Source organism: Pinus tabuliformis, chromosome 6, assembly GCF_031772625.1.
Source record: "Pinus tabuliformis cultivar Carrire ecotype Pingquan chromosome 6, CPIR1, whole genome shotgun sequence".
Taxonomy (NCBI): domain Eukaryota; kingdom Viridiplantae; phylum Streptophyta; class Pinopsida; order Pinales; family Pinaceae; genus Pinus; species Pinus tabuliformis.
In genome coordinates, this window is record NC_142292.1 from 1,578,335,390 (window position 1) to 1,578,344,646 (window position 9,257).

The following is a 9,257-nucleotide window of genomic DNA, read 5'->3' on the forward strand; positions in this document are numbered from 1 at the left end:
GTGCAGTTGTGCCTCGCAACGTTGGTCGCCTTCAATATTTTGAAGGAAAAAACGACAGAGGGTTTGATTAAGGCATTGGAAAAACTATATGAAAAACCCTCGACCTCAAACAAGGTATTTCTTGTTAAACGGTTATTGAATATGAAGATGTCAGAAGGTGGATATGTTGCAGACCATTTAAATGATTTTAATACTGTTACAAGTTAGTTAAGTTCTATAGGGGTAAACTTTGATGATGAAATTAGAGCTCTGTTATTCTTGTGCTCATTGCCAGAAAGTTGGAATGGTTTAGTAATGGCCATTAGTAACTCTGTCTCTGGATCTAGTACTTTAAAGTTTGATGATGTTTTCGGTGCTATCCTTAGCGAGAAAATGCGACGGAAAAGCTCCGGTGAGACATCAGGTAATGCTTTGAATGCAGAGTTTAGGGGAAGAAAAATGGAAAGAGAAAAGAGCTCAGGATATCGCAGTAAATCAAGGAAAGGCAGATCCAAGTCCATATCAGGGATAATGTGATGGAAATGCGGAAAAAAAGGACACCTAAAGAAAGACTGTAGACCTCATAAGGGAAAAGAAGGAGATGCACAGCAAGAAAACAATCATGAAGAAAATGTGACAGGTGAGGTGTAGATTCAAGGGCCTCATTCCATGCCACACCTGATAAGAAATATTTTCATGACTATGTTCAAGGAGATTTTGGACAAGTCCGTTTGGGTGATGATAAACCCTGTAAAATTGTTGGAATGGGTAAGGTTCTTGTAAAACAACAGAATGGAAACCAATGGCTACTAAAGAAGGTAAGGCATGTTCCATATCTGAAGAAAAATCTGATTTCAATAGGGTAGTTAGGTGGTGAAGGTTGTGTGACAACTTTCACAGATAAAGCTTGGAAGGTTACCAAAGGTGCCCTAGTAATAGCAAAAGAAAAAAAGGTTAATACATTGTATTTATGCAATGGTCTTTCTAACTTTGTTAATGCTTTAACTTCCAAAGGAGCAGATGCAGCATTATGGCATCATAGACTCGGAAACATGAGTGAGAAGGGGATGAAGATTTTTCACTCAGGAAATTTGTTGCCGGGTTTGAAGAATGTTGATTTGGACTTCTGTGAGAATTGCATTTATGGAAAACATAAGAGAGTCAGATTTCTCAGAGTTGGGAAAGAAAAGAAGAGTGAAAAATTAGAGCTTGTGCATATAGATGTATGGGGACCTGCTCAGGTATCATCTCTCGGTGGCTCTCGTTATTATGTTACTTTTATTGATGATACAACTAGAAAAACTTGGATTTATTGTATTCATAATAAATCTAATGTATTTGATACTTTCAAGAAATGGAAAGCTTTGGTTCAGAATGATACAGGAAAGAAATCGAAGTGTCTCATATCAGAAAATGGAGGTGAATATTGCAACAAAGAGTTTGATAGGTACTTTTCAGAGCATGGAATTCGCAGAGAGAAGACAGTTCCAAGAACACCACAAGAAAATGGTGTGTCAGAAAGGATGAACAGAACAATCATGGAGCGTGCAAGGTCCATGAGATTGCATGCAGGATTGCCTTTACAGTTTTGGGCAAATGCTGTAGACACTGCTATTTATCTAATAAATAGAGGGCCTTCAAGTTCCTTGGATGGTGGTGTTCCAGAGGAAGCATGGACAGGTCAAAAGGTAAACTACTCTTTTTTAAAGCCTTTTGGTTGTGAGGCATTTGTCCATATTAATAAAGAAAATAAAACAAAGCTTGAGGCAAAATCAAAGAAATGTAACTTTATTAGATATGATGTTAATGATTTTGGTTATCGCTTATATGATTATGAAAATCACAAAATCATTAGGAGCAGAGATGTAATATTCAATGAAAAGGTCTTGTATAAGAATCAGTTGCAGGAAAAGAAAAAGGAAAAAGAAAACAAGGAATACATAGTTCTTGATGAGATCAATGAAAAAGTAAAGGTGCCTAAAAATAATAATAATCAACAACCACAACAATAGCAACCACCACAATAACAATAGGCACCCCAAACACCTGAAAGTGGTGTTAGAAGATCTACTAGGATAAGTATACACCCTGAAAGATACTCTCCTTCATTATATTATTTATTGTTGACTGATTCTGGTGAACCCGAATGTTATGGAGAAGCAATGCAGGTTGAAAGTAGGAAGAAGTGGGAGCTAGCCATGGAAGAAGAGATGGACTCCTTAATGCATAACCAGACTTGGGACTTAGTCAGGTTGCCTACAGGTAAAACTACAATGCAGAATAAATGGGTTTACAGGCTGAAGGAAGAAGATGGAGGAAAACAAAGGTACAAAGATAGACTTGTGGTGAAGGGGTTTGCACAGAAGAAAGGTATTGATTTTGATGAAATATTTTCTCATGTTGTTAAAATGACTTCAATCAGAACTATTTTAAGTCTAGTAGCAGTTGAAGATTTTCATCTTGAGCAGTTAGATGTAAAGACAACCTTTCTCCATGGGGATTTGGAGGAAGAGATATATATGCAGCAGCCACAAGGATATGAGGTGAAAGGGAAGGAGAAACTAGTGTGCAGGTTGAAGAAGAGCTTGTATGACTTAAAACAGGCTCCAAGGAAGCGGTACCTAAAATTTGACAAGTTTATGTCTGAACAAGGTTATACTAGATGTCACTCTGATCATTGTGTTTATCTGAAAAAGAAAAATGATGGAAGCTATATTATATTGTTATTGTATGTGGATGACATGTTTGTTGCAGGGTCTAACATGCAGGAAATAAATGTGCTCAAAAGAAAATTGGCAAATTCATTTGCAATGAAGGATTTGGGAGCTGCAAATCAAATCCTTGGTATGAGAATAACTAGAGATAGGAAAAATCGGAAATTAACATTGTCTCAGAATGAGTACATACAAAAGGTGTTGAAAAGATTTAATATGCATAATGCAAAACCAGTTAGTACACCTTTTGCTAATCATTTCAAACTTAGTAAGGAAATGTGCCCAAAGACCCAAGAAGACATGGATTATATGTCTAAATTTCCATATGCATCAGTAGTTGGAAGCTTAATGTATGCAATGGTGTGCACAAGGCCTGATATTTCACATGTAGTGGGAGTTGTAAGCAGGTACAAAAAAATCCAGGAAAGGAACATTGAATGGCAGTGAAATGGATTCTCAGATATTTGAAAGGTACCACAAATCAAGCATTATGCTTTGGTGGTTCAAACATTTCTCTACAGAGATATGTTGATGCAGATATGGCAGGTGACAAAGATAACAGGAGGAGCACTACAGGATATGTATTTACTGTAGGTGGAACAGCTATCAGTTGGGTTTCAAAAATCCAAAGTGTTGTTGCACTTTCAACAACAGAAGCAGAGTATGTTGCTACTATAGACGCTAATAAAGAAATGATTTGGTTACAAAGGTTTATGAGTGAATTGGGTAAGAAGCATGATATGGGCACGTTATACAGTGATAGCCAAAGTGCCATTCATCTTGCAAAGAACTTAGCATTTCATTCCAGGACTAAACACATACATCTCAAGTACCATTTCATACAATTAGTGTTGGAAGATGGAGAGTTGAAGCTAGAAAAGATACACACTAGCCAGAATCCTGCAGATATGCTAACAAAAGTTGTAATAAGGGAGAAACTGAGAATATGCTCAATTTCAATTGGTCTTCAAGGATGATGATGAAGATGAGAAACAACCAAGTCCAAAGAGGAGTCATTTTCCATCAAATGAAGCAGCGGTGGAGTTGGTACAATCATTCTCCAAGTGGGAGATTGTTGGGTGTGGAGCATGATTATTTAGAAGTCTTTGTTTCAGCTGGATGTATACCCCAGTAAGTTTGTACACCCCTCCACGCGGGGGGGTGCGGGGGGGACTTGTCCCCCCCATAGGGGTTCGGGGGGGTCGATCCCCCCCAGCTGGGGGGTCTGGGGACTAATGGTCCCCTGGCGAGGGTTTCAGGGGCAGCACCCCCGAAGCTAAAAACAGATGTAAAATTGCCTTGTAAAAGTATAGTAATTTCTAGTCAATCTGGGTCATTCATTAAGCAGATGATCTGACAGTAGAACTTATGTTTAGTTTAGGGTTTTTTTTTCCCTAGAAGGCAACCCCTCTCTTTGTATGATGGCATTGTATTGAGGCTGTGTAATATGATGTGTATTCTCCAAGCGAGAAACAGAGAGGTGAAACTGTGAGAGAAAATAGAGGATATTACAGCAGATTTGTTGTAGGTTGTGTCTCTTCATTTTGTTGGATAATAGAAAGGAAGGACTGGTTGTTCAAGGTGGACGTAGCCCAAACTGGGTGAACCACATATATCTATGTCTCTCTGAGATTTAGGTACGGAGTGGCATTTGAAGACGTTATAACTGCTAGAACGAAGTGAAGCTAGTTAGTTCTTGACTCTCTCTTTCCTACCTATCCACTTTTACAGTTAAGCCTAGCCCACCTAGACAGAAATCTTTTTTTCCACCATTTATTGACCTGGCCTTTTATGTGTTTTATGTGTTTATATTTATGCAATATTCTATGTGTTCCATTGCTCTGTAATATATATTTTTCTAACAGTCTTGTGCTTACAAAGGTTGTCCTGTAGGCTATACCCATTTTCATGTTTTCAGCTCTACCTGCTCCTAAAGGAGTTATGCAAAAAATCAAGAGTATTCAACGAAATTTTCTTTGGGGCAAAGGGGAAGAGAAAAAGAAGTGAGCTTTGGTAGCTTGGGACAAGCTCTGCAAACCTAAATCCCATGGTGCTTTGGGGCTTCATGACCCTGAAAATATCAGCAGAGTTTCGGGAGCCAAACTTTGGTGGAGGTGGCTCAAGGAATCGGCAACCCCTTGGGCCAATATTTGGAAGCAGAAATATGCAAATAATTGGCAGGAGAGGGATCATCTCCGAATGTCAGGGCTCATCAAGGGCTCCTACGTTTGGAACTTTGCTTTGGAGAATAGAGCCATTGTCCAGTAGCATAGTTTCTGGGAGATTCGAGCTGGGAACCTTGCACGATTTTGGGAGGATAACTCGTAGTAGGAACAAAATTTGTTTAGAGAAGAATTAACTACCCTGAATAATGACACTGAAAACAAAGGTTTACTTATGGTAAGTAACTTCTGGGATCAGGTAAGGGACATTGGTAAATGGAGAATGTGGAAGGATCTTGGTTATAGTGAAGAAAGTCCTTTGAAGGCCTAGGCGGATTCTCTTGCTCTTGACTTGGAACAGAGGAAGATTTTGGTGTCTTCCTCGTCTGACCAACTGAGATGGGGACGAAACACCAAAGGCACCTTTAACCTCAAAGAAGCTAAATGAATGGCCCTAGGTTTTGATTATCAAAAACCTAATCAGGTTTGGAATGAACTTTGGTATAACTCGCAATGGATGAAAATCAAGTTGTTTATGTAGTTGGTTCACCAAAATACAATTCTCACATGGGAGAATCTTCTGAAAATGGGATTTGTTGGCCCATCCAAATGCCATCTATGTGGCTTACAAGAGGAGACAATGGAACATTTACTCAACCTCTGCCCACTCACCTCTACTTTGTGTGATTGGGTGGCCTCAGTCTTCAGGCAAATTGACAGGGACAGACTCAGCATCACCAACACTTTGAAGAATTGGAGGAAAGACTTCTCAAGTAATGAAATAATTAACAGATCTTGGACTCTAGTTCCAGGCTTTATTATCTGGGATGTCTGGAAAGAATTCAATGGTAGGATTTTCAAGAAAAAAAGGCTTGACCTAGAACATCATTGCCCAAATACTACGACAGCTCAAAGATACAGTTGGATCCCTTATGTGGAAAATTCCCGAGAACCCTCCTCCACCCCAGGATGCTCGCATACTGTTGGAGTTGGGTCTCAATTCTCTGGTTCCCCAAGGCACTGACAAGGGTGTGAGAAAAACAACTGTTGGTGAAGATATCTGGCAACCTCCTCATGGTTTTTTGAAAATCAATATAAACGGAGCCTCTAAGGGAAACCCAAGGATGGTTGGATTTGGCAGTGTCATAAGAGATGAGCAGGGGTGCATAAACGATATCTTTCATAGTCATTTGGGGACTGCCACTAATAATATGGCACAGCTCATGGCCTTAGAGCAGTTCCTGGAAATCCTGATCGAGTCAAATTTACACAATGCCATCATTGAAGCTAACTCTGAATTGGTCATTAATGCGGCCAAGAAAATGTGTAATGGAACGACACCTGAAAAAGTGTCGAAACATTGGAGGCTATCACAAGTCTTTCAGCGTATTCATTCCCACTTGCGAACCCTGAGAACTGTCAACTTCGTTCATGTGCAAAGAAAAGCCAATATGTTAGCTGATCATCAAGCGAATGAAGGAGTGCTATGTAAGGAAAGCTATATTTGGTACGATTGGGATTCTACACCCTCTCGTAAACTACATGATGAATTTCAATGACAGGTGGCCAAAGATATGGAGTACTTCCAGACCACGAGTAATGAGCAGGAGGAAGACTAGCGAAAGTAGGAGAGAGCGGAAGTAGGAGAGTACCGCAATAAATCCTAACCATCGATCCCACGGTCAATGCTTAAGTTAGAGCTAACTACAGGGGATGAGTATTTGGTAAACAACGTGCTAGTTGAAGGATAGTAGACCATAGGTTTTGACGGCCTTCATTATCAAATGGCTATTGGGTTTGAAAATGATCGGAGGTTAAGTTTATAAGCGGACCCGAAGATTTATAGATCAATGGTTTATAATCTTTATCGGCTCTGTAAAGTGGGTAAATGTCACGCTAGTTTTCGATCCGATAGCATTGAGGACCATCGGATCAAAAGGGAATTGATCGAATGGATATTGGGTTTTAAAAGTGATCAGAGGTTAAGTCTTAGATCAGACCCGAATTTTTATAGACCAATGGATTATGATCCTTATCGGATCCGTGAAGCAGGTAAGAGTCACGCATGTTTCCGGTGCGATATCATTGAGGACTGTTGGATCATTTGAGTTCTTGATCGAAAGGATATCGGGTTTCAAAATGGGCAGAGGTTAAGTCCAAGATCGGACCTGAAGTTTTATACACCATTAGTTTATTTTCTCTCTCAGCTCCATGAAGCGGGTAAGGGTTGCGTAAGTTTCTGATGCGATTTATTTAAGGACTGTCTGATCATTGGGGTTCTTATCGAATGCCTATCGGGTTGTAAAATGGTTGAAGGTTTTATGTGTAAGGTTTTGGGTTTTGTTGACCCTGTTGACTATTAATCATCAACAGTTTTGTCTTTTGTTGGTCTTTACACTTGTAAAGACGTGTACCATATGTAATCTTTTTATTGGTTAATTGAAGGCTCCAGTCTTACTTGACCAATATATATATATATATATTTAATCAAGTCATACCCATGTTTCCTTAAGATTAGTTTGTTGGAATTGCAGAGGTTACCCATGGAGATGTGGACCTGGGTTAGGGCCTATTGCGGAAGATAGAGACATAATTTGCCTCATAGAAACACGAGCATGAAGGGTGCAAGACACCTCTGTTTGAAGGATACTGGAAGATGGTAGTGTGAAACAAGGCAGAAGGGAATGGCAAAGGGCACGAGGGTATGATGGTTTTAGTAAGGGAGAAAGAAGGTCGTCTCATTCAGTTAGAAAAAGAAGGCTCAAATAAGCAATTCATTTGGTTTAAAATATCGGAAAATGGAAATCACTTCAGAATTGCAACATGCTATTTTTCACCGCAGGTTTCAAAAATCTATAGAGTTAGAGGGCTTGACCACAAAGATCCATTGCATCCTTAAAAGCGAATATTGCAACATATTCGCAGCTAGGTGAAGTCCTTATAGTGGGTGATTTTAATGCTAGGATTGCAAGTGAGCAAGCTAGCATTCTTTGTTGTAAAGATGAATGTGACCCTATTTGGCTTATAGAAGAAAGTAATTATCAGTGGGAAAGAATTTAAGAGGATAAGGGTTGCAATCTCTTTGGTGAACAATTGCTTACTTTATGTGGGGCCTTTGATTTAGTCATTTTTGGTGTCTTGACTAGATGGGAAAAGTCTGGTAATTTCACTTGCAATACTTACAATGGAGCAAGTGTGTTAGATTATGTAATTTTCTCGCATGGTTTGTGTGAGAAAATGGAGGAAGTTTTGATTGGAGATCAGCTATGGGACTTGAGATCAAATCACAAGCCAATTTATTTATGTTTCTCTTGGATGGAAAGAAACAATTAGAGTAAAAAATTCAGGATGTCGAACAAAATCTCCCACAGGGTAGAATTATTTTAACCGAGAAAATTGTGATATCTTAAAAATGACACTAGAGAGGCTATTCAAGAAGGAGAAAACTACAATTCACAACCTTCATAGTCATGAATTAACACATTTAATTCAATGCGCACTTGCAAAGAGCAAAAATTAAGAAGTTTGAAACAAATTGCTTTTTTCTTAATGCTTAGTTTGACGAGGAATGCAAAAAGGCAAGGAGAATGTGGAAAGAGTCAAACAAGGATAACATAAAGGTCAAAGCTTACAAGAAGTTATTAAGCAATAAAAGGTTGATTTCATGGTATCAAGGAGGGAAGAACTAATCTTCTTTGGGAAAAATAATCCCAAATTATTTTGGATGGAGCTCCAACCGAAAAAGATACAAATTGGAAATAATATTACAGCTTCTAAATAGTTTGACTATGCAAGACAATTGTATGAGTAGGTTACCAAGGTTGACCCTCCCCCCTTCGTCAAAACTAATACTAAACTCTTCACGGTACAAGAGGTAGAGATGGGTATTAAGAATTTGGGTGTTGGAAAAGCAAAAGACTTAGTTGAACTCCAAGTAGAATATCTAAAGTGGGGCTCAAAGATTCTTCCACCTCACATTACAAAAATCTTCAACAATATTATACAACAAGGGCTCCCCACAGATTGGACAACTAGTCTGGCAATACCTCTTTTCAAGAGCGGTGACGTTAATAATCCGTCCAATTATAGGACCATCATGATAAACCCTTTCTTTGTAAAGTTATTTGGAAGCATTCTAGAAAAAAAAATTAGCAAGCGGGCAGAAGAAAGAGATAAGTGTGCTAAAGGGAAAGTAGGTTTTAGACCTAAACATTCCACAGTTGATCATTGTATAAATTTAAGGCACATTATTGAAAAATTTTGGGAGAAAAAGGAAGAAGTCTTTTGTTGCTTTGTTGATTTCAGAAAAGCATTTGAATCGGTTCCTAGGGATAAGCTTTGGCACAGAATGGAGGAACTTGGGGTTCCTAAACATTTGACAGTAGTTGTGCATAGGCTATAT